General features: G+C 41.4%; 1 pseudogene; it reads right to left on the reverse strand.

Annotated features, from left to right (window-relative positions):
- Positions 1-1,862: 1,862 nt before the first annotated feature.
- LOC145394373 (alpha-L-fucosidase-like) overlaps positions 1,863-26,556 on the reverse strand; it is a 44,850-nt pseudogene continuing 20,156 nt past the window's right edge.

The following is a 26,556-nucleotide window of genomic DNA, read 5'->3' on the forward strand; positions in this document are numbered from 1 at the left end:
TAACGTGTTATAGAAAGTTTTAATTTTAAGGGTACTGATTATATTGAAATTATCTAGAAGCCCACACAAACAAACATTTGACAATCACGCCAATATTGAGAAACATCACAGTAGAGTGAAGGGAAACAGGAAAAACTCGGCTGGCTGAAACTAATAATAAAAAAATATCGTGTTTAAGTCACAGCTGGGGTTCGAGATTAAAATTTAAGCATCATATTGGGAAAATTATAATACTTATTTACAGTATGATGAATTACTCTTATGAAAGATTTAGTGGAGAAATAACATATATAAATCATGTTGACCGCCGTTAATGCTTTGGTTTCAGTAATGAGATAACACTCAAGTAGCAGTAGTAGATCTGTTCAAGTAGATCCATCCACCGTAGACAAGTAGCTACCCCTTCAGGGACGGCCAGTGCAGTGAACCATTGCTGCCTTGCTGTGGACGGGTCATTGCAGTGGCGAGGCGCGGGCAAGAGTGTGGAGGTTTGGCTCTTGGATGGACGCAGCATTTGTCTGTCCACCCAGGTAACAGTGGCACGGTATTAGGCTGCCCAGCACCCCGTTATTGGCTTATATGTTACCAACCGGCATTGTAAATGGTTTCTTTGGTTACAGGAAAACCATTATGTTTTCACATAGTGTATAGTCTCCACATAGAAGGAATCGGCAGTACAACATCAAATGAGTGGATGATGATCGCCACCACCTACCACTTAGTTTGTTGTTGTTCAGTAAACTTGGTCTGTCATGCCGAGCAGACCCATCATCCACAGGCACATAGCCGCCCAGCAATGTAGGCAAAATATGGTATGGCACAATACTATATGTAAGTACGGTATGTAACTATATAGCTATAGATAACAATATATAAACAGGTAGTTATGTCTGAAGTTCTCCAGGAAGAGACAACTAAACATCCCCTTGCCTAGACTAATCAACAATGCCAAACACCTCTGATCATGTGCCGGAAACATGACGGGCACACACACACACACACACACACACATACGTTCGCACACGTACGCCCACACTCTTTAGCCGGAAGCCAGAGGAGGATATAAGTCCGATATCACATGTCGGAAGGTTAGAGCACCAGAGAGAAGGAGAGAGCACCAGAGAGAACAAGAGAGAGAACCAGAGAGATCACAAGACAGAGCAGGAGAGAGAGCCAGTTAGAGAACCAGAGATGGCCAGGAGAGAAGGAGAGACAACGAGATTGCCAGAGAACAATAGGGAGTAGGAGAGTGAGAGTAAACAGGAGGGCCGCAGCCAGCACAAACTGCTACTAACCATACACGGGTCACGCCAAGCTCTTAAACATTTATTCAAGTAACTGTCTCACACTGAACTCCATCGACCCCAGTGTGCCTATTTCACCACACCACTTAAAATACGAAGAGGATAACGGAACAGAGAAGGCCTAAACTGACATCTCCTACAACGCCTCAACCACAACTCCACGATTTACGAGAAACACGAGCTACGATAACTCTGCCTCCCCCCCCCACACACACACACACCAGAATTCTACAATCATCTTTCCAACCTCTCAAGAAACAGTAGTAGAAATGAACACAGAATCTTCCCATCCATGTTACGTTAGTGGACTCTGCCTCAGGAGTGATGTGGCTGGTGGTTGAATGGACTCCTTGCATTTCATTCTTCCCATTTCATACAAACTTCAGACTGGAAAGGTTAGATTTTATAGACCACATTTGTTGAATATAGCTTCCTAGAAAAAAGATTAAAAAAATAGTCTATGGGAGCAAAAAAATAGCAAGGAAAAACTGCAATTGGATTCAAGAGTTTAATAGAGGAAGACAATAATTTCCAGCCATGCAGCGTGGGTCCACTCGGCTACTCCTCGTCGGGAATGATGCGATTGGTGACTGGCTGGACCCCTTGCATCGACAGCACCCATGCCCACTTTCCATCCACCTCTGACATGCTTGGAAACGCCACTTGAAGTCCACTTTTCACTGGCTTGAACTGCAGATGGAAAAATGAGATGGTATGGGTTGGTCTTTATTTTATTTTCTAGTTTAATCTTGTTCCTGCCTGACAAATTATTATACAGATTGACCTGAACTGTTATCATGAAAAGCAAGAGGTTAGACGGGTTGGTGCTGGGCTGTCAGCTGCCACGACAGACATTTTCAACCTGCTTAGAATGAGGCGTTGATGTATTGTTTTCAGTGTGTGTGTGTGTGTGTGTGTGTGTGTGTGTGTGTGTGTGTGTGTGTGTGTGTGTGTGTGTGTGTGTGTGTGTGTGTGTGTGTGTGTGTGTGTGTGTGTGTGTGTGTGTGTGTGTGTGTGTGTGTGTGTGTGTGTGTGTGTGTGTGTGTGTGTGTGTGTGTGTGTGTGTGTGTGTGTGTGTGTGTGTGTGTGTGTTAATGTGGCAACAAAATACTAAAAAAGCTTTTAAACGATTGAGATCAAACTTGGAAGAGTTGAAGACTTTCCCGGGAATTGATTTCAGATTTGTTTATTTGCTTGTATTTTTTTAAGAAAAACAGGACAAAGGTCAAAGTCTGACGGAAAGGTCAACTTGAAAGCCTTTGAACAGATTTAGACCTAATTTGATGATAGTGTTGAGAGTATGGCTAAAATGAAGTGGCTCGATTTGTCAAAATCAGACAAAAATCAATGTCATAGGTTAATGTCTGTTGTTTGACGATATAACTCGAGTAGTTTTGGTTTAGTTTACACAACGTAACAGAAGCACCGAGGGTGACACAACGTAACAGAAGCACCGAGGGTGACACAACGTAACAGAAGCACCGAGGGTGACACAACGTAACAGAAGCACCGAGGGTGACAACGTAACAGAAGCACCGAGGGTGACACAACGTAACAGAAGCACCGAGGGGAACACAACGTAACAGAAGCACCGAGGGTGACACAACGTAACAGAAGCACCGAGGGTGACACGACGTAACAGAAGCACCGAGGGTGACAACGTAACAGAAGCACCGAGGGTGACACAACGTAACAGAAGCACCGAGGGTGACAACGTAACAGAAGCACCGAGGGTGACACAACGTAACAGAAGCACCGAGGGGAACACAACGTAACAGAAGCACCGAGGGTGACACAACGTAACAGAAGCACCGAGGGTGACACAACGTAACAGAAGCACCGAGGGTGACAACGTAACAGAAGCACCGAGGGTGACACAACGTAACAGAAGCACCGAGGGGGACACAACGTAACAGAAGCACCGAGGGGGACACAACGTAACAGAAGCACCGAGGGGGACACAACGTAACAGAAGCACCGAGGGGGACACAACGTAACAGAAGCACCGAGGGGGACACAACGTAACAGAAGCACCGAGGGGGACACAACGTAACAGAAGCACCGAGGGGAACACAACGTAACAGAAGCACCGAGGGGGACACAACGCAACAGAAGCACCGAGGGCGACACAACGTAACAGAAGCACCGAGGGTGACACAACGTAACAGAAGCACCGAGGGTGACACAACGTAACAGAAGCACCGAGGGTGACACAACGTAACAGAAGCACCGAGGGGGACACAACGCAACAGAAGCACCGAGGGGGACACAACGTAACAGAAGCACCGAGGGGGACACAACGTAACAGAAGCATCGAGGGGGACACAACGTAACAGAAGCACCGAGGGTGACACAACGTAACAGAAGCACCGAGGGGGACACAACGTAACAGAAGCACAAAGGGTCAGCCGAGGACTTGGAACTTTGATTGAGGTCACGGTCACTGGGGAAGGCCAGGCTGAAGAGTTTTGATCTGATCTGGACCACTCCTATTGGCAAGGATGAAGTTCTGGCAAAGATGAAGGAAATAAATTCTTTAGAACAACCGGTCCAAAGACCAGACCTCAAGGCAAAGTCAAATGTTCGACCCTTTGAAAAACTGCAGGGCGTGGGTGAGCTAGCCTACTCTCCGAGTGCTTCTGGTTAATTTTGCTCTATTTAGTATAAGAGAACACTCTGCCGACTTAAAAATATATTATCATGCTGCTGAGTGTTTAACTTTCTTAGTGGGATGAGTAGATCAGTCTGACATTAGGCATCTGACACAATGAAATTCTTTCACGGGTAACCTTTCAAATGTAAAAACTATTGACACTTCTTTCATCTGTTACCTGGTGGCAGAATTTCTCTTATTATGTGGGCGATTTTATGCTCACTGTCCTGACTGAGGTGCATGCAACAGACACATCATCGGCTGGCCTAGAGAGAAGGTTTCTACATCACCCCTACTACTGAAGTTACAGTGCTGGGTGATTTTAATGTCCATAATGCAGAACAGTCATTTCATGATGCCAGAACTGACGGTACTAGTCAAGAATACGATCTGTTTGCAGAATCGTTAAATCTCACGCAACTGGTAAAACAACCAACCAGAATACCAGATAATGCTGATCGTAGTGCCCATCTCATGGATCTGTTCCTCACAAAATAATATCCTAGATCGATACAGGATAAGGTACTGTCACTACTTGGGTCCTCCTACCACAATCTTATTAAAACATCATTCGTCATGTGCCCCGAACCTCCCCGTTCTGAACCAGTCAGGGTGGCAAGATGGCATTTTGGTAGTGCAAACTTATAAATAATCTACTTGCTATTCCATGGCAGTCCTTCTTCTCCACTGACATCAGTTCTGCGCAGTCCCATTTAAAAGACTGAACACAAGTTGGTGTGGAATTCATCCTGCCCTGTCAACAATTTACTAAAAGATCGGACTCCCCAAATGACTCGACTGCAATTGTGGCAGAGCAACGGTCCAAAAGATTTTATCATATAACTGTTACTTAAAGTAAAAAAAAACACACACACCTAATCCCTTGATTACTTCAAAACTGCTCGAAGCCACACACAAGCAGTCATAAACCTTGCTAAATCAAACGTTCTTCACAACCAAGCGCCCAAGCTATTAAGTAATCTTAATGACAGACTATTTTGGACAACTCTCAGTTCCCTCAATAGTAACTTTCAGAAGTCTGTCACCCATTCCTCCACTAAAATCTTCAGAAGTAAACACTGTACGAGTAAATGACTCTTATGGAAAAGCCAACATTCTTGCCTGTACGTTTGCCAAAACTCTATTTTAGAGGAAATCTGTCAGAACGTTCGTGCACTAGAACTTGACTTTCCCTAAATTGCTCCACTAAAGATACATACTAGATACTTAAACACTATCCTGAATATTCTGTCAACCAACGTAGCTCCAGGTCCAGATGGAATTTCCTCAATAGTTTTAAAGTATTCGCCAGAACTTGCTCCTGTTCTAGCTAAATTATTCCGGCAATGTTTACGTACTTTTAATTCACTGTTTACTGGAATCCACCCAGATCCAAAGAAAGGAAGTTCCTCTGATTACAGACCCATAGTTATCACATTTTCTCTTAGTAAAGTAGTAGAGATTGTCATTAATAGGGACACTATAAAACATCTTGAATCCAATAACTTAATTAGCGACAAACAGTATGATTTTCGCCGAGAAAGATCCACTGTTGATATACTCAGTCTCATTACTCATTCAGTCCATCGGCCAACTGACCAGCATGGAGAAACTCATGCAGTAGCCCTTGATATCTCGAAAGCTTCTGGAAGTGTAGCACCGTTCCCTGTTATCCAAACTCCCTTGCTACGGCCTATCATCATTGTTTTCATCTGATAGCCTCATATCTTAGCAACAGAAAGATCAGAGTAAAGGTAGTTGATATATATTCCAATTTCCATTCAGTTAATGCCGGTGTGCCACAAAGATCAGTCCTGGCTTCAACCCTCTTCTTCATCTATACGAGTATTAATGATTTCTTGTCTGTCACCCACAATCTCATTCACTCATACAGATAACTCAACGCTTCACAGTTCGTTTACAATTTACCGCTCATTCACAAACTCTGACATCTCTAACTTCTAACTCAGCACAGCAGTCTCCACAAATCAAGACTTATCTATAATCACTGACTGAGGACAAAATAACATTGTCTCATTTAATCCTAGAAAAACCAAACATATCCAAAATACATAACAGATAGGTACTTCCTGCTTCCTATATTACCTTCAATGCAGTGAATATTCCCATCTCTTAAAGTATTGAAATTCTCTGTGTTTCGCTTAACAATAATGTCAGCTACACCTCTCACATCTGATCACCTGTAAAAACCACCTCAAAGAAACTTGAATTAAATTGTAGGGTGTCCGTAACTTCTTGACTGACAGGCAGTTGACTGTAATTTACTAGTCTTTTGTGCTCTCAGCTGGAGTATTGCTCATCCCTGTGGAGTGAATGTGGACAGGTTGCACTAAAACAAACGGATAAAATTAAGAACAAAGCTATAAGAATAATAAATAATCTTGCAATTACAAATGAATTACCTCTTTTACATGTAAGACAGAATGTTGCCTCCCATTCATTATTTTACAGATACTTTTATGACATATGCCCAGACAAAGTTGCATCCTTACCCCGCGCTGCTTGGGCATCTGGTAGCGCTCATGACTGGACTGTCACACTGCCATACTGCAGAACTTCTGCCTATCAGAATTTCTTTATTCTCTGAACTGCTTCTTTTTGGAACTCGCTTCCCCAGATTATTCCTCCCCCCCCCCCAAACTTCCACCAACGGCAGTTTAAGTCCAACTGTTACCGATCGTTCATAGAACGGGTCACCTGTAATTTGGTGGATGGATTTTTATTTTTTATGTAACTTGTTTTCCTTCATTAGTTCATTTTCTGTTAAAAAAAAAAATAGTGTATTAAAAAATTAGAAACAGTCAAGGAAAAGGAAATGCCTTGCCACTGCTTACGACCTGTAACTGCTACAAATAAAACTAGACAGCACTCAGCGCATACCTCTGCCAATCCCATTGCAGGATCCCGATCCGGTTCCGGATCCGCCACAAAATTCAACTAATTCTTTCTTGGCTCATGGCCCACCCTTCCACAAAATTTTATCGAAATTCATATAGAACTTTTGGAGATATCGTGTGGACAAACACACAAAAAATTCCTGGATCCGGCTGATGATCTAGATCACCACCAAAATATTACGGACTGTTGCTTGGGCCATACCTTACCCCTCAAGAAAAAAAGAAAAGAAAAAAAAACAGCCAAATCTGTTGATAACTTTTTGAGTAATCCTGGTGGCAGACAGACAAACAAACCAACACTGGCAAAAACCTAACCTCCTTGGCGGAGGTAATAACCTAACTGGCAACCAGAGCCAGTAATCAAAAATAAGGTACATTGTAAACATCTTTGTGATTTTCATACCCATTTCTGCGCAATTTTCAGCGTCATAAAGAATGAGTATTCAGTGTTAAATAATACATGAAAAGCAAAAAACATGCAGAATATAAAGAGCATGTTTACAAAAGATTTTAAAATATTTATTGTTTTAGCCGTTAATGGCATGTGTTTGGAAAACTATTAATCTATTTCAACTATCAGAAGACTAACTAAAGGTTCTAAAATACTTCTATTTTGGTAATTAATAATATGTAATACTTGTATTTTGGTAATTAATAATATGTAATACTTGTATTTTGGTAATTAATAATATGTAATACTTGTATTTTGGTAATTAATGATATGTAATACTTGTATTTTGGTAATTAATAATATGTAATACTTGTATTTTGGTAATTAATGATATGTAATACTTGAATTTTGGTAATTATTGATATGAAACAAAAAGTAGTGGTAGGTGGTGGCGACCATCATCCACTCACGATGTAGTGCTGCCTACTTCTTCCTTAGCCTTTATCATTCTTTTTCTGTGCCTGCCCTCCTCTCTTCCTATTTCTCCCATCTTTCCTGTAACTTCTTATTGCTTTTCTTTCTTTTACAGGTGGCTTTACATTGAGTGACGAGTCAAATGGCTTCCTGTAAGCCAAGAAACCATTTACAACGCTGGGTGGTAACCATAAAACCAAACCACACGTGCTCCCTACATGTCAACAAGTGGGTTGGTGGAGGATTAGTGCCCCTTCCAGTAAAACAACTCAGAGTCAAATGGCCACCCCTTGCGGGATTATGGCGTCTGGCAATAGATAGACAGAGCAAAAAGTTTTTTTGTATTTACTTGAAAATTGACTGAATGCATTTGTCCAATTATCTGGATGTTTTCAAGACAAAAGTTTTACACTGGCAAGGAGAAGGCTTCTCCCTGAGGCTGTGACTGTTTTTTTTTTTTTTTTTTTTTTTTTATCAACCATTGGGGCCGAAGCCCCTGGTTATTAAGGCCATATATATATATATATATATATATATATATATATATATATATATATATATATATATACATTTAAACATATATACACATATATACAAACATATATATATACATACATACACACACACACACACACACACACTTCCGTGCATACATACAGACACACTTTCATGCAAACGTACATATATATATATAATAATTTTAATCTTATTTATTTATTTTTTTTTTTGTATTTTTATATTTTTTTATTTTTTTCTTGGTTTTATATTTTTTATATCTTATATTATAAAGACAAACTAATCTAAAGACCCTAAAACTAATCACCTAACAGACAAATCGCTAACCTATACTAAATCCTACAGAGACAAATAGCCAGACCTACACTAATGGTAAAAATACCTCGACTAACAGAACACCATCGACTGCAGATATGTAATGCCTTTCTACATGACATACCTGCACTCATCACCTGGTGACTGTCAGTCGAGGCACAACCTAATATAGGGGACATCAGTATATGAAAGGGAACCAGACGAGTCAGGAACATTTCCATATACGTCAGCTGTCGTCCCTAATTAGAATAACTTAAGCAAGATAATATAATGTATTTACATAATTTGTACAAAAAGTGAAGAACCTCGCCCAGCAGACCACCATCGACTGCAAGTGCCCAATACCTTCCTATATTGCACACTTGCACTCATCAGCTGGTGACTGTCAGGCGAGGAACTTGGCTTAATGTAGGGGACATCTATATTAGAAATAGATCGGTGGGAGGAGGAACTATTTAAAATATGTCAACTGTCAACCCTAATTAATATTACAATATATACATATTTACTGTTCATAAAAAACCATAACCACTTAGTAAAAAAGTCACATCACTCTGATCAGTCCGGTCTCTCTCAAGAAAGCCATCAATTTATCAGTCATAACAATGTCCCCATCACCCAGGATGGTGGAAAGGGTGAAGGGGACGTCTACTGCGCCGCAGTAATTTATAAGTGAAGCACGTTCACGAATAAATCGCCGACAGCGCAGGATGATATGACTAATAGATAACACCGCATTACAGATGTCACAGTGCGGTGGGAAGCGTCTTTCCATATATGGTTTTATGTGGGTTAAAATGGTGGCATTAAGCCGTAACCGTGCCAACACTTTTTCTTCTAGGCGACTGGGACGGTTGGCAGTGTCCCAGTCGCCCAGGTACGGCTTACAAGTTGGAATATTTAGTCTGGTCCACTGACCTTGCCACAGAAGATTTATTGATTTCTTTCCGAGAGATAGACTCGACCGTAGATCACGAGGAACGTCCCAAGTCTCCTCGAGCTCTACAGCCGACTTTGCAAGTAAGTCAGCCTGCTCATTGCCGTAGATACGACAATGACCAGGCACCCAGATCAGCGTGAATGACTTGTTGCATGAATGCAACTTATTAACGATGCGGCCCTGGATCTCGTGAGAGTCCGTAGTGCAAGATGCAATTGCCTGAAGGGCTGATTTTGAATCTGAAAATATGACAAATGAGCCATGCCTAGAATTGAGAGCATAGTCTATGGCTTTGTCAATAGCAAAAAGTTCTGAAGTAAACACAGATGTATGAGTTGGCAACCGATACCTGAGGGCACATTCAGTCGACCACACACTTGCACCCACACATTCACTCGACTTGGAGCCGTCGGTGTACAATTGATGGGACCCCAAGTGACGAACAATGATGTTACGAAACAAGTGGTGGACCTCCGCCTCCGGCGCATTGACCTTTGGTGCTGGGAGCCATGTAACATCGACTGTAAAGCCGGGTGGCTCCCAAGGCGCTATATTTTTAAGCACCAACTTGTCACAGTCACTGGGGTCCACATCAAGCTCCTGAGTCAGTAAGTGGAGGCGAGCGGCAAGTGGCCGACGCACCCCCCGCAGAAGGTGGTGGTATTGACGCAGGGGGGTACAGGCCACATTGCCGATATTACTTTTCCTTAGCGTCCTTATACCGTAGGACAAGGCCAGGTGGTCACGGCGAATACGGAGGGGAGGCACATTCGCCTCCACTTCCATACGAGTCACACGGGTACACCAGACGGCTCCAAGACACATTCGCAAACATTTATTCTGTAACACATCCAATCCTTTCAGAGTGGCATCGGATGCCGAGCCATACACCTGTGCGCCATAGTCTAGCTTCGATCGAATAAGGGACTTATACACCATTAATAAAGATTTTCTGTCAGCACCCCAGGTAGTACCCGCTAGGTACTTGAGGACATTTAACGGTTTATCACAACGAGCAAGCAAAGTATTAACGTGAAGTTTAAAATTCATTCTACAATCAAAATGTATTCCTAAAAATTTTACAGAATTTTGAAATGGTACCGCCTGATTATCCAAAGTTAAGCACAAATTAGGTACGTTACGATTAGTGAAAACTATAGCGGCACACTTACGTACGGAAAACTTAAATCCCCACTGCAAGGCCCATTGGTGGACGGAGTCAAGGGCTGCTTGAATCCGCCCAGCCGAAAATTGTGCATTACGGGAAGAGTGCCATATTGCACAATCGTCAGCGTAGAGCGAGTATTTAAGATTCCTCGGGATGGGAGCTGATGACAGAATATCATTGATCATAATACTAAATAAAGTAGGACTAAGCACACTTCCCTGTGGCACCCCGTTTTCCTGGATAAATATATCCGATGTTACGTTACGGGGCAATTTGACAGAGAAAGTTCTGTCCCTTAAGAAATTTGAAATAAAAACAGGTAAATTTCCTCTTAAACCATAAGCATAGAGCTTCATTAGTATACCGTGTCGCCATGTCATGTCATAGGCTTTATGGATGTCCAAGAACACCCCTATCATGAATTCTTTATTGGCAAATGCCTCTGCAATACAATGCTCCAAATTCATTAAATGATCTAGTGAACTTCTGTATTTACAGAAGCCACATTGTTGATCATTTAACAAATTCTTCGACTCTAAAACAAAAAGAAGCCTATTGTTAACCATACGTTCGATGACCTTACATAGACAAGAAGTCAACACAATAGGACGAAATGAAGTGGGATTCATAAGACGACCAGCCTCTTTGGGTATCGGTATGACGTGCGCAAAGTGCCATGAGTTTGGGAACATTCGAGACGCCCAAATCTCATTGTACAATGCTAACATCTTAATCAGGTTGTCCTGATTAAGATGCTGGATCATACCGTACGTGATGGTGTCTGGTCCAGGGCTGGTGTCTTTACAGGATTTAAGGGCAAGGAGCAGTTCATCTAGCGTAAACTCTTGGTTGTACGGGGAGTTTACGTCTTCTGTGGCAAAGTCTAATATCTGTAGCTCAGCCATGCGTTTATGATGTTGGAAACGCGGGTCATAATTAGCTGAGCTACTCACATGAGAAAAACTCCTGGCGAGGATGTTAGCAACGTCCACGGGCTCGTCATAGATGTTATTATTTACTTGCAAGGTGGTAATGGGGAAATATGGGCCTTTATTATTTAATATTCTTATGGTGGACCAGACTTTACGTAATGGTGTTGTACGAGTCACCGTGGACACAAAGGACCGCCAGGAGTCACGTTTGGCCCTTCTTATTATTCTCCTTGCCTCAGCCCGTGCCTGTTTGTATGCAATAAAATTTTTCTCAGTGGGCTGACTATCAAAAATCCTGTATCTCCTATTGCGTTTTCTTAATGCTTGTCGGCAACCCGGCGTCCACCAATGTGCTCTATGCTTCGCATGAACTGTAGAAGTCTTGGGAATAGCAGCCTCAGCTGCGTGTAATATGGATTGGGTTATATTTTCGACCTTAACATCTATGGTCTCCCCAGATATATCTAAATTGGCGATCCTTGAGAAGGATCCCCAATCTGCTTTCTTATAGTTAAATTTTGGAGGTGGAGGGTCCGAAATGATGTCGCATGTATAAGAAAGACAGATGGGTAAATGATCACTTCCCAAGGAGTCGTCGTAAGGGTCCCATGAGAGATCTTGATGTATACCAGGGAGGCCAAAGATAAGTCAATGGCCGAAAAGTTACCAGTACGATCATCTACACGAGTCGCTCTACCATCGTTCAGAAGACAGAGGTTGGACTGTAGTATTAGGTCGGCTACTTGCTCCCCACGACCATCAATCCTCAAGCTACCCCATTGATAGTGATGGGCGTTAAAATCGCCCAACACTAACTTATTTCCAGGCAGATGTTCCACTAGTGAATTTAAAGCATCACTATCAATGGGGCCATGTGGAGGACAGTACAGAGAGCAAATAGACAGATACGTATTATTAAATTTTACTCTGCACGCGACAGCTTCCAGAGTAGAATTTAGAATCACTTCCGTTTGTGGGTGTGATTTGTGTGTGTAAATGGCAACTCCGTGACCTTCATATCTTCTGTACGAGTGGTAGTGTTTGAACTGTGGAGGATCAGGATGATCCTCCAGGCGCGTCTCTTGTAAACAAATAACGTCTGGCCTGTGTATAGAAAGCAAGATTGCTATATCTTGTAACTTATTCCCAATACCTCTACAATTCCACTGTAATACAGTGAAAGCAACGGTTTAAGATTTTCGTTGGGGGCCAGTGTGCTTTGTCTTTTTTTGTCGCCCGCCAGTAGGCGAGCGACTACCAGGGGACCTATCCCGGTGCTTGTTGATGGAAACCTCCATATTATCATCAATAACTAGGTTCCCAGCCTCCCCCGAGGAAGAGCTAACCTTTCTCTCCCTCGCTGGAGTAGGAACCGGAAGGACATGAGGACGTGACTGTTTCGTGAGGGTGGTCATGTTATTTTTAGTAGGCTTGTCAGGCTTCGTTTTAGGCCGTACTGATGGAGAGGCAGCAGCAGCCTGAGAGTAAGTTGATGCCTTAGGGATGTCAGTGAGAGAGTTGGAACGGACAGGAGGTCGAGATGGAGATGTACTGCGAGCGGCAGGAGGGAGAAAGACAGGGTCAGTCTGCGTCTCGACAGAGCACATCACAGGACGGGACATTACCGCCGAAGCATAGGACCTATTCGGCGTGGGAGTTGCATGCAACTCCTTAACCTTTTCCTAGCTTCGTAGTAGGAAATACCCTCAGTTGCCTTCACTGTGCAGACTTCCTTCTCCTCCTTCCACTTGGGACAATCCCTAGAGGAAGTGGAGTGAGTACCCTTGCAGTGAAAGCAACGTACTGTCTCTGATGTGCAACTTTCCGCATCATGACCCTGGCTTGCACACTTGCCGCACACTGGCTGGGAAGCCCGACAAGTCTTTGTACCATGCCCATACAGCTGGCATTTCAGGCAACGCAAAGGGTTAGGGATGTATGGTCGAACGTGAATAATTTCATAACCAACTTTGATATCACTAGGAAGAGAAGATTTGGCAAATGTCAAGATGATAGTTGCTGTCTTCGTCCTTATGCCTTCCGAGTAGCGAGTTATGAATTTAGCCTCAATGACATCTTGCTGCGCCAATTCACTTACGATCTCGTCCTCGCTCATCACCATGAGATCCCTGCAAGTGACAACACCCTTGCAAGAATTCATGGAGACTGGGATTTTGGCTTCGACATCGTAACAGTGGAATTTGCGCAGTTTCAACAAATCCTTTACTTGTGCCGAGTTTACAGTTTTGACCAGGAGATCTCCATTAGCAAGTTTTTTAACTTGTTCGACTTCTCCCGCACAGTGGTCAATCACCTTCTTGATAAGGAAGGGATTGAGACTGGACAGGGGAGTGGAACCTAGCGCATGAATGATAACGTAGGTCGCATTAGCTACAGGGATGTCAAGTGGAGCTCGAGTCTGGCGTCCGTCAGTCTGGGGGTGGTCAGTCCTGTCATGCCTAATATCGTCAGGACCACCTCCCCCCCTGAAGGGGGGGGAGGCAGTAGGGGCGTCCTCCATAGGTACCACTTCCCCCTCGCGGGGGAAGTGGGAAGAAAGAGAGAAACGAGCAAGGGACAGAGCACCTGGGGAAGACCCACCTAGTCTGAGATTACCCTCTCAAACCACTCTCGGGAGGACGCGCCTGTGTCACTCACACCCCAGAGCGATCAGTGGGGGGTACACTCCAGAGGTGAGTAAGCAAAGGCAATCTCAGGAAACAGATATAGACACTTACTATATCTACTAAGGCCAGGGAGGAAAATGAGATCTAGCTAACCTAACTTTTATTCCCCTATTTACAAAACTATTGCCGGTGAGGCAGCCCTAGATCGCTAGAGGAGAGAGCAACGAAAACACGACTGCACTCTCCACAACCATTCATCAAAGTCCTGTGACTGCTGTATAGCCTCTGCCCACTGGCTTTAGTATCACCAAGAGTCGTTTTGTAGTGGTTAGTTCCCTTGTGAAATGAGAGTCTTGAAGCTTCGGATTCGAAATTCCATATTTATGTATGGTAGTTTGGAAAGGGTTGATATGTTTGAAACTTCAGGTTCAAACTGGTGTCAGTGATTCATAGGTCTGTGTTCAGTTGTGGTGTGAATTTGTTTATGAAGCACCTTTCTCTGGTCTTTCTCAATGGGGAATCATCCTTTTGTACTTACAGAAGGGCATTATGTTAAATTTATTGTTTCTGCCTGCGAATTTTCTTAAGTGGATGTTTACATAATTATGAACCTTCATTGTGATTAATATGATCTCTTAGGAAGGCTGATGCGGTGCCACAGATTTGAAGTCTCCGCTGTAGAATTATCTTTCCATCCACTACAGCCAATCACATCAATGCAATTTTGCGTTTTGCAGCTAATTTTGAATATATAATTTGAATAAATGGATAAAAATTTACAGCCTTCTATCGTTACAGTGCAAGATTTTGAAAATCCAGATAACTGGCGAAATGTGTTTAGTCAGTCTTAAACACACACACACACACACACACACACACACACACACACACACACACACTTTTCATGACAAATATCAGTAATTGCCAAAACAGAAATATTTAAGAAGCTGTAGTCAATCTTCAAGAACTAATTTAAGAATAACAATTTATAAATGAAATATACCATTAATCAGTACAGATAAACATTAAACAATATTTTTATTCACGTGTTCCTTCTCCTGTATGTATGTATGTTGTATGCCGCTCGTGTAGTATACACAACACTGTGTACAACATCAATACTGCCCTATACAAATATCTCCCAAGGAAAAAAAATAATCTTTTACTGGACTGTATGAATGTATATACAATAAATAAATAAATAAATAATTAAATAAATAACTGTACATATGTGTGCATGTGTCTGTGGACATGTGTGTGTGTGTGTGTGTGTGTGTGTGTGTGTGTGTGTGTGACCCGCCTTCACTATGCACAGCTACAGCATTCAAGGTTTGGTGCCGAATATTTGCATGAGGATGTCTCTGCCTGAGAGTAATATCATCAACACAATATGGACAACTCGCAGCTAAAAAGATCTCCACCCAGTTCTTCATTTTAAAGCAGAAAATAAAGAAAAACGAAATTATCATGGCCGTAGACGCAGAAAGGCTAAAGACACTAACTGGTAACACAGAAACAATATGGGTTCGGGGGAATTGAAACAGCCTCCTATCCCTAATCCCGATCGGCAAGAAAATATCCACCACATTTTTCTACGAACGGAATTTTGTATGGGCTATATTTACAGGCTTTCTCAAAATTTATCTTAAAATTCCTTAAGGACAAGAGGAACGTGGGACAGGGGTCATTTCTCTTTCTTTTTTAATCAGGAAATTCAGACTTGTGCAAACAGCGTAAAACAAACATTCTGACTTCGAAAAACGCCCAAAACATCCCACGGAATATACCTGGCCAGACAACCCGATCGTGTGAATTTATATTTGATCTTCAGGAACTCGATCATTACGTTCCCATAAGCTACCTATATTAAGCTCATATGTTGGTCTTATCAGTGCAATTCTTGGCGTTTGGTAAGGGCGCGTCCACAGGTGTGCTCAAACAAGTGTTGGCAACATGTAAGCAACACAATAATGAACACGCTGCAAACATGTTGGGAACAGCAGCGTCCTGATTATGTTGGCAACATCATGTTGAAGTTTCAGCTGCCTCGTATGGACACAATGATCCCATTGCTTCTGCTGCCAGTGTTCGAAGCTGTACTGAAACATGTTTGCATACATATGTCCAAATACTGCTGCAAACATATTCCCGAACATGTTGCCAGCTGTGTTGCCAACATATATAGGAGCACACGTGTGGACTCGCCCTAAGAGATACACAGAAAGACACGAAGAAAGATGCAAACGAAGATAGTAATAATAATGTAAGCAATGATAAAGACAGAGGGCAAGATTATGAGCAGCGACAGAGAGGGACTGATGTATTTGTGTAATCATACTTACACACACACACACACACACACACACACACACACACACACACACACACACACACACACTCTAGATATAATTAGCCAAGAAAACTGTTGGGACCAAAAGCTAATGGATCTCGTGCAAGAGTTTTTCCTAACGCAACATGTGAGGGAAACCACCAGAAAAAGAGGACTCGATGTACCTTCAATGCTAGATCTCATATTTACTAGGCAAGAAAATGATATTGACAATTTAAAATATCACCCTCCACTCGGGAAAAGCGCTCATGCAGTACTAAATTACATCAGGATAGCATATGACATAGTTAACAGCAATGAAAGTTAGAAAAAGAGCCTAAACTATAAAAAGGGAAATTATCAAGACCTAAAGAAGTATTTCTTAGAAGATGATTGGGAATATGAGCTTAGAGGACAAGATTTAAATGCTGTATATAAAAAATTCTGTGAATTTTATGAAATAGGAGTCCAGAAGTACATCCCACAGCACAAAGAAGCAGATAAGAAATACAGAAATGGTTCAATACAGAATGTAAAAAATCAAAAGAAAGAAGAGATTTGTTGTGAAATAGATACAGAAGACACAATAGTGAAAGGGCATATAATAATTACAAACAGGCAAGAAACGATTATACAAGAATAAGGAGGGAAGCCCAAAAACAGTTTGAGGAGGATATCATAAATAAAAGTAGTGATCAACCAAAGCTATTATACAGCTACATCAGAAGCAGAACCAAAGTGAAAAATATAATACAATCCATTACGGACGAGGGAATCACCTATACACAAGAGAAAGATATTTGTGAAGCGCTAAATAAGAATTTCCAATTAGTTTTTACAGAAGAAAAAATTTTTGAGAGGGACTATGTGGAACATGCATGTCCACACATACTACCAGATATACAAATATCAGAAAAAGTAATACAGGAGGAGTTAAGTAAATTAGACAGAGGAAAAGCAAGTGGTCCTGATGAAATTTCATGTTGGGTACTACGAGAATGTGCAAAGGAGTTAAGTAAACCATTATTTTTAATTTTCAAGAAATCCTTGAGTCAAGGTAAACTACCTGATATTTGGAAGAAAGCAAACATCGTTCCCTTATTTAAGAAAGGGAATAGACAAAATCCACTCAACTACCGACCAGTATCACTAACCAATGTTGTAAGCAAGGTATTAGAAAAGCTTATAAGAAAAGCTTGGGTAAATCATCTAGAAGAACACAATAAGATAACAGAAAGACAGTTTGGTTTCAGAAAAGGAAAATCATGTGTTACTAATCTGTTGAACTACTATGACAGAGTAACAGACACAATACAGGAAAGAGAAGGATGGGTGGACAGTATCTATTTAGATTTCAAGAAAGCATTTGACACAGTACCACACCAAAGACTTTTATGGAAACTGTATCATCAAGGAGGAATTCGAGGCAAACTGTTTTCTTGGATGCAGGATTTTCTCATAAAAAGAGAAATGAGAACAGTACTAAGGGGAAACTACTCATCATGGAAAGAAGTGACTAGTGGAGTACCACAGGGTTCAGTGTTGGCACCAATCAATGTTTTTAGTGTATATAAATGATATAAACAGTAACACTGGAAATGAAAGCTATCTAAATATGTTTGCAGATGATGCAAAAATACAAAGGAGAATTACTAACACAGACCCTTGTAAAGAGCTAGAAGAAGAATTAAATAAACTTCATGAATGGAGTAATACATGGCAAATGGAATTCAATGTGGACAAGTGTCATGTAATCAAGTTTGGTAAAAGTGGAAAAAGACCTGATTGGGATTATACGTTAGGAAATAAAACCCTATACACATCAGAAAGAGAGAAGGAACTAGGTGTGATTATCAATAACAGACTATCTCCAACTGACCACATCAGCGAGAAGATACGGAACATGTATACACTGCTTGCAAATATAAGAATAGCATTCACATACATAAATGAAGACATGCTAAGAAGGATAATAACATCATTCATTAGACCAACCCTGAAGTAAGCATCAGTAGTCTGGAGTCATCTCAAAAAACACATAGACAAGATTGAAAAAGTTCAAAGGGCCGCTACAAGATGGATACCCAGCTTAAGGGATCTAAGCTACGAAGAAAGACCAAATAAACTGAATCTACCAAAACTACAGGAGAGAAGGAAAAGAGGTGACATGATAATGCTATATAAATGCATATCAGGGAAGGAGAAAATAGACATAAATGATTACTTTACATATGGGGAAGTGTCGTAAAGACTTTGTAGTTACTTGTAGAGAAGTATATTTTAGACTTGTGGTCGAGCGGCTTTTATATCTTGTAGTAGTTTCCCCACCAGATGTCATGTAGTGACGGGAGAGGTAAAGAATAGTATGGGACTATTTTTATTTGTCTTGGAAATATTAAACAGGTATAATAGTATAAGTCCTGGGTAGCTACCTCCCTGTCTCGCTATCTCTCTCTCTCTCTCTGTTCTAAAGCTAATCTCCGTCTCGACCTCTCTATAGGGTCGCTTGTCTCCTTCTAAACTCTCTTTCCTCACATCTGGTGTAGTAGGGTGTGTGTGTCACGTATCTTCCTCATGGCAACAGAACTTTCTCACGAGAGGACTGCTGACAGCTAACTGAATCATCTCCTTACTGGCCGCTGTCGTCAGCTTTCCTCCGTGTAAGCGTTTAGCGCTGCTCGCTTCTCGCAAACACAACACCTTCTCATCATTTGACTTCCTGCTTCTATCTGTCTCTCTATCTATCTATTTATCTATCTATCTAGTATGATTTGCAATTATAATATGGAGACCTACCACATTGCTCTGCCGCGCAAAAATGGCGTACCATCGACATTTAATAGTTATAATATATTAATACATGCTACATACACATTATAATGAACTTATAAGCTAATTAAGTGAAATACATAATATTGTAAAGTAACATAATTGTATGAATATTGTATACATATATTATTCATAGTAAATAGTGATTATTCAGTAATATTACGCATATAATTGTGCAATGGTAATACTGCTAGGTTATACATTACATATTTGAGTTATCACTTTAGTAATGTCTAATATTTCACCTAACTTGTATGATGATACTGGTAATATAGAATTGTGCTATAATTGTATGACTTATAATATTGTACTAACATTGTGGTACTACATAATTGTAACATTTTATGAATTGTTACCAAATATTGTGTTAATGCATAATTGTGTTGGCCTTATAATTGTAGTTACATAAAAGTTACATCTTGTTAATGCAACATAATTGTTACATATCGTTTGTAGGTACATAATTGTTGTTAAAGTTACATAAAAGTTACATCTTGTTAATGCAACTGTTACATAATTGGCAAAGTGTAACATAATGCAATCGTTTGTCGTTACATAATTGTTACATATCGTTTGTAGGTACATAATTGTAGTTAAAGTTACATAAAAGTTACATCTTGTTAATGCAACCGTTACATAATTGGCAAAGTGTAACATAATGCAATCGTTTGTCGTTACATAATTGTTACATATCGTTTGTAGGTACATAATTGTAGTTAAAGTTACATAAAAGTTACATCTTGTTAATGCAACTGTTACATAATTGGCAAAGTGTAACATAATGCAATCGTTTGTCGTTACATAATTATAATATGGAGTAACAATTGTAATAACTGCAGTCCTAACATATGCTGCAGTCGATGATAGTGATGATGTGTCGTGCCACTTGTATGTGGAGACAACAATTTGCTTTTTTTGTTTGTAGTTTATGTGGTATTTTGGCTTATGTAGTAACACTTACACTTATTTTCATTTGTTTGTTATGTGATCTTACTCTATTTCTCTTTTTTCTGTTTTACTTTTCTGTCTTTCTTTCTTTTTTTTTTTTTTTTGTATGTATTGATTTTCCATAGTTTGTTTCTCTTTGCTTGTGTACGCTTGTTTCCATGTTGTTCATGGTTACATAATTACTGGCTAATTTTCTTGGGATACTTTTTCAAAGTTTAGTTTATATTGCACAGATACTATAAAATATTATATAGTCCCATATTTTGTTATTTTATATAAAAAAATATATATACATATATACAGTATTAACTATACACACTGACTTGTTCACCTGTACCTCTCGTGAGTAATATGTGTGTCAGCACTGTGTGGAAATCATTGTCTTCACGATTGTGTTGAAGATGTTCACTCTTGCTAACGGCATTTGTGTTGGCCATTTTTTTTTTTTTTTCTCTAGGTTACCTTGTAACTTAATTTGTCTGTGTCCACTAGGTAGCTTTAATTAATAAATGTTTAATACAGTTCTTTTAATTGCTCACTGAGTAACTGTGATTGTATATTTTCTTTATCACTTTGTAGATATAATTAATGTATAGTTGTATGTATGAAACACGTATTTTACGTAGGTATAAATGGTAACACTCGTTGGTAGTAAATAAATGTTATAATAAATGAATGAATATATACAGTGTAGAATATTTATTGTTGGTGATTATTTAGTGTTTGAGTTATGGAGATAACTGAAGTAAGTATGTGTATTTAAACTGTAACTATACAGCACGTTTTATATGTTTGTGCAGAAGCTTATTGTCTATCACTGTGTATTGTATAAATGAAGTAACTATGTAACTTACTAATTTTTACCGTGGTGGGAAATGGTGTGAGTGGTGGTGCAGGTGGTGTGTTGACTGACGTGGCGTCTGTTCAGCAAGCACGCATGATGACCTCAACTTCCCACACTGGTAGCTGTGGTGAGTGAATGAGTAGCGATGAGTAACTTGAGTGAAGACGGGTGAGTAAGATGAGTTGTAAATCGTGTCTCACTCTTCGTTTGTTTGTTCCCTTTATTCTATGTGGAAGTTTTCTCTGTCCTTTTCTCTAGTGATTTATTCGTTGTGGGATGAAGACTGCCGCTACTTGTAGGTGCGTGTAGAAGATTATACAGACGACGTAGAGTTGTTAATTGTAGTTGATTGTAGATGGCTGTAGTTGATTGTAGATGGCTGTAGACTTTGTAGAACTGAAGCTAACCTTGTAGTCTCGGTTGCTTTTGTAGAAATTTGCTTTTAATTCGGAGACGATGTCCGCAGATTTGCTGGTTTGTCGTTAAGCTACTTGCAAGGCGTCGAGTGATCTCTTGACCTCTGCATCAGCGTAATGATCTGGGAGACGGAGGGGGCAGGAGCTGATATTGTTGGTTGTTGTCAATCTTGATATTTTGTAGGAATTTAATGTTGATTCGTAGACGAGGTTCGTATACGTTCGCTGCTACCAAATGTCATAAAGACTTTGTAGTTACTTGTAGAGAAGTATATTTTAGACTTGTGGTCGAGCGGCTTTTATATCTTGTAGTAGTTTCCCCACCAGATGTCATGTAGTGACGGGAGAGGTAAAGAATAGTATGGGACTATTTTTATTTGTCTTGGAAATATTAAACAGGTATAATAGTATAAGTCCTGGGTAGCTACCTCCCTGTCTCGCTATCTCTCTCTCTCTCTCTGTTCTAAAGCTAATCTCCGTCTCGACCTCTCTATAGGGTCGCTTGTCTCCTTCTAAACTCTCTTTCCTCACATCTGGTGTAGTAGGGTGTGTGTGTCACGTATCTTCCTCATGGCAACAGAACTTTCTCACGAGAGGACTGCTGACAGCTAACTGAATCATCTCCTTACTGGCCGCTGTCGTCAGCTTTCCTCCGTGTAAGCGTTTAGCGCTGCTCGCTTCTCGCAAACACAACACCTTCTCATCATTTGACTTCCTGCTTCTATCTGTCTCTCTATCTATCTATTTATCTATCTATCTAGTATGATTTGCAATTATAATATGGAGACCTACCACAGAAGCATCAGCAAGAGGACACTGCAAAAAACTGCATAAGAGAGGTGATAAAGACGTAAGGAAATTCAGTTTCCCAAACAGAGCAATTGATCATTGGAATGCACTACCGAATGAAATAGTGTGTGCCAAAACAATTCACAAATTTAAGGATATGTAAGGATATGTCTGATCAGCTAGTCAGGTCAGGTGCGGGTAAGGGGATGGGTCTGTTATGATGTGGCAGGGGTAAACCAGTTCTGCTGTCGGGCCCTGCTGCGGATGTCACTGATTGCATTGCCCAGTTGACCCTTGTGCGGTGTGGTGCGGTGAGGATCTGTCCGTTCTCCCCTTTGGGGCTAAGATGCGAATGAATGTGTTTGAATGGATGAGTAAATGGAGAGTGAGTCATCCTGTCTCGGCTACCTCCCTTTCCTTGGGGGAAGCAGCCTAGGTATATAGATAGATAGATAGATAGACGATAAATATGGTTTAAGACACGGGACAGTACGAGCTTGACTCATTCCTGTAAAGATACAATTAGGTAAGAACAGAGAGAGAGAGAGAGAGAGAGAGAGAGAGAGAGGCTAGCAAATACCTGTAGTGCACCCTGATATCCCAGCATTGAGATGTGTGTGGCTGGTGTGGGTAGAACAGATCCCAGCACCAGCACATCACCTGGAGGCCACGTCAGCACTATACCGTACACAGTGCCTTCCTTCTGAGTGTACCTGCAGTGGAAGAGACAAGAGTAGATAGACACTGCAATTCACCTGTTTACTCTCTCTCTCTCTCTCTCTCTCTCTCTCTCTCTTAACATGACAAATATTCCTAAACCCTTTCAGTTTAGTTATGCTAATGGTCACTTTTAGCTGGACTGGAAAGTGGATTTGAGAAGTGACCAAGGAAACTCATTCCTATCTCACGACTTCGGCTCACTGAATATCATGAAACAATTATTACAGTTGTGGTAGTGGCCCAGTTCCGTCGGGTGAAAACACCCACTATAGCTGTGTACTGTCCCTGGCATTGATTTCGTGGCGTCTCCTACACCTTGATATTGTCTTGTGTGTTTACAGATTTTTTTATATTGACGTTGTTTGTCTGCATGATAGAGCTACGAAGGGATACTGAGGTGTAATATGTAAAATAAATCATGAATAAGGTGCTTCGAATCTCTAAGGCAGTCAGAATACTGCCCTTTAGTAGCAGAATGAGTTTACAAAGCAATATCCAGAGGAGATTTCCAGCGTGTACCTACAAGTGAAGATAGTTGAGAGTAGATGGACACGGCAGACTTTCACTTATGTATACTATAGGGCCAGAGCGTCACTGCAAGTCCCTGCCCCTGCTCACACAGATTTAGGAGTAAACACTCACACAATAGGCCTTAGTTTTATCACTGTGTTTTATATTGTGTGGACATGAAATGGGGATAAATCAAGGGCCTATGGATATTGGAGACTCACACGTTATGAGTTGGTAATCACTGTTTCTTTTCTTATATATAGGAATGAATACAGAGCTGTACTTTGATTCTGTTGATCTGGAGAAGGCCTTTGACAGAGTTCCTAGGGAGGTGATGAAGTGGGCAATGAGAAAGCCTGAGATCTAGGAGTGGCTGGTATGAGTGGTTATGGCTATGTAGGTTGGTGCTCGCACCCCGTTGAGAGTGAATGGAGATTTGAATAGTGGGTTTTCCGTGAATGTTGGCGTGCATCAGGGGTTAGTCCTGAGACCCTTATTGTATGCCATGGTGCTTGAAGCTCTCTCTCGTGACTTCAGAAATGGACTTCCATGGGAGGACGCCTATGCTCATGACTTCGTGTTGATTGCAGAAAATGAAAGGGAGGTGGAAATGGAGAGTCGGAATGGGGCACAAGGGTTTGAAAGTAAATGTGGATAAAACAAAAGTGATCATATCTAAGGCTGGTGGCGGTACTGTCAGAGCACAGAGAGAGAGTGGTTAAGTACGGTTTGCCATAAGGGTGTGGAAAGTAACCTCAACTTGTGCAGTGTTTGTGATAAGCGGGTGCATAAGGTAGTGATATTAAAGGCAGACTGTGAGAGAATGCTGATTTCTTGTGTGCAGTGTGTCGGGGAGAGCATGTACAGTTTGTAAGGCGTGAGAGGACTGATGTTACTGGTGAGTCTTTTGAGCATGTGGAGGAATTTTGTTATTTGAGAGACATGTTACATGTAGGAGGCGGGGCTGGAGCTAGCTCTGTGGCTTGTAAGAAGTATTTGGAGAAAGATTAGCGAGCTGTTGCCTCTCCTGACACTGAGAGAGCTCTGCCTCCGTCTTAAAGTATCTTTGTTTCGACATGTGTTAGGAGTGTAATGCTGTATGGTAGAGAGACCTGGGCAGTAAAGGAAGAGGATATTCTTAAGCTCAAACATATACTCGTATAAATGACAGTGATTAGATGGATGTGTAGTGCGTCCATGAATGCAAGGCATAGGGGGCTAGGACTGCTAATGAAGAATTGAGAGGAAGGATGGGGCCGGAGTGTATTGGTGTCGTGGTGAGGAGGGGTAGACTGAGATGGCTAGGGCATGTTGTGAGGATGGAGGATGACAAATGGGTGTGAAAGGTGAGAAGTGTGAGCGTCAGGGGTGGGGCTGTGAGGGGCAGGCCGAAAAAGTCCTGGGGCAGGGTCATAGAGTTTGACCTCAGGGATAAGGGACTGAATAGGGAGGCTGCCAGAGATCGAGCAGCATGGACATGTGACCAAAGCCGACGCATGCAAGGATGTTGGGGCCTTTATAAATTATGAGATACGATTCTAGAAGAAATACAGATAGTGCATATATTGCTGACAGAGTACACTCATAAGCAAAAGTTCACCGATAATCCTCTTCCAGCATTGTGTCCTTCCACATTTCTCATTCCTCCCTAAACGACAGAAAGCATCCGTCTTTCTCATACTCTTTTGCTGCGTGTTTCTGATTATTGTTACATAAAATTCTGCCTGTAACACCTTACATTGAATCAGCTAGCCGGGAAGAGACAGTGAAATTTCGCTCATGGCAGTCCAAACATGTGGTGCACGTACCATACACCTGGCGTGAGGGAATCATTCTGGTGCGTCCACGGCTTCGACTCATACACCGCCTGGCCGTTCACCCCCAGCCACCACCCAAGTTGTCTCAGCCGCTCCTCCATGATGGCGGGAATACGGCCGTCGTGTGTGGGACCAGCGTTGATCAGAATATTACCTGCAATAAATATCTGTATAAAAAGAAGAAGAAACACTCAGAGAATGCAACACCCACTCTCACCTGTACAAGACCCAGATTCAAGGCTTTCTGGATGCCTGCCAGGGGAAGAACAGATGGTGTGGGATCCCTCATTCATATTACCCTTTCCCATATCGCCATTTAAGAATGCAGGAAATACAGGGACAAAATTTTTTCTCTTCGACCCCATGGATTAGTTATATGATTACCACCTGGCATAACAGGTGATTTCTGGGAAAAGTTGAAGTCCTTTGGCTTGTCACTCAGCATATGCTCACATAACTAAAATATTACATTTACATTGAGACTACGCATGTTTACCTCCACAGCTAATGGTCGATGCCAGCTCTGAGATGACTACATTTATAGTGAGGTAGTCAGTGACCGGTGCGTTGCGTCGATACCCCCACGACCGTTTGTCCAGCGTCATGCAGTTCTCCCACTTGTGTGGCTGTAACACTCCTGCAACACACACAGGAAATACATCACTAGAATGGTGGGTCATTGGTTGCAGTGTTTATCTCCTGACGATACTGTATGTTGTGGTGCTGTGAACCCTGGGTGGAGCAAAGCAGCTGCTGTGCCCACCTGGAAGCCATGTCTCCTCATATTTCCTTGTACCTGGTCATGGAGAAGGACCTTGGTCAGACCCGAATGAGGTACAGTCTGCCACAAGATGGTGCCATTTCCCTACACGGTGTATGTTTGTACTGGATGGTACCACAGAAGCAGTTGCTTACCCGTGGCTGACCACACATACCGGGGTTAAACAACAGCCTCCTGATCTCAAGTACCCATATTCAGGGTTCGAGTCTAACTATGGTAAATTTGCTTTTGTTGTCTTTAATTGTCAGACGTCAATCAGATTAAATTTTATAAGATTTGTAGCAGCGAAAGTGTTAAATTTCATTCTCGCTGCATGTCCATTCATTTGGTCGTTG

The sequence above is a fragment of the Coenobita brevimanus genome, chromosome 27 (genome assembly GCF_032717465.1).
Source record: "Coenobita brevimanus isolate Jiangsu-jjx chromosome 27, ASM3271746v2, whole genome shotgun sequence".
Classification (NCBI taxonomy): Eukaryota; Metazoa; Arthropoda; class Malacostraca; order Decapoda; family Coenobitidae; genus Coenobita; species Coenobita brevimanus.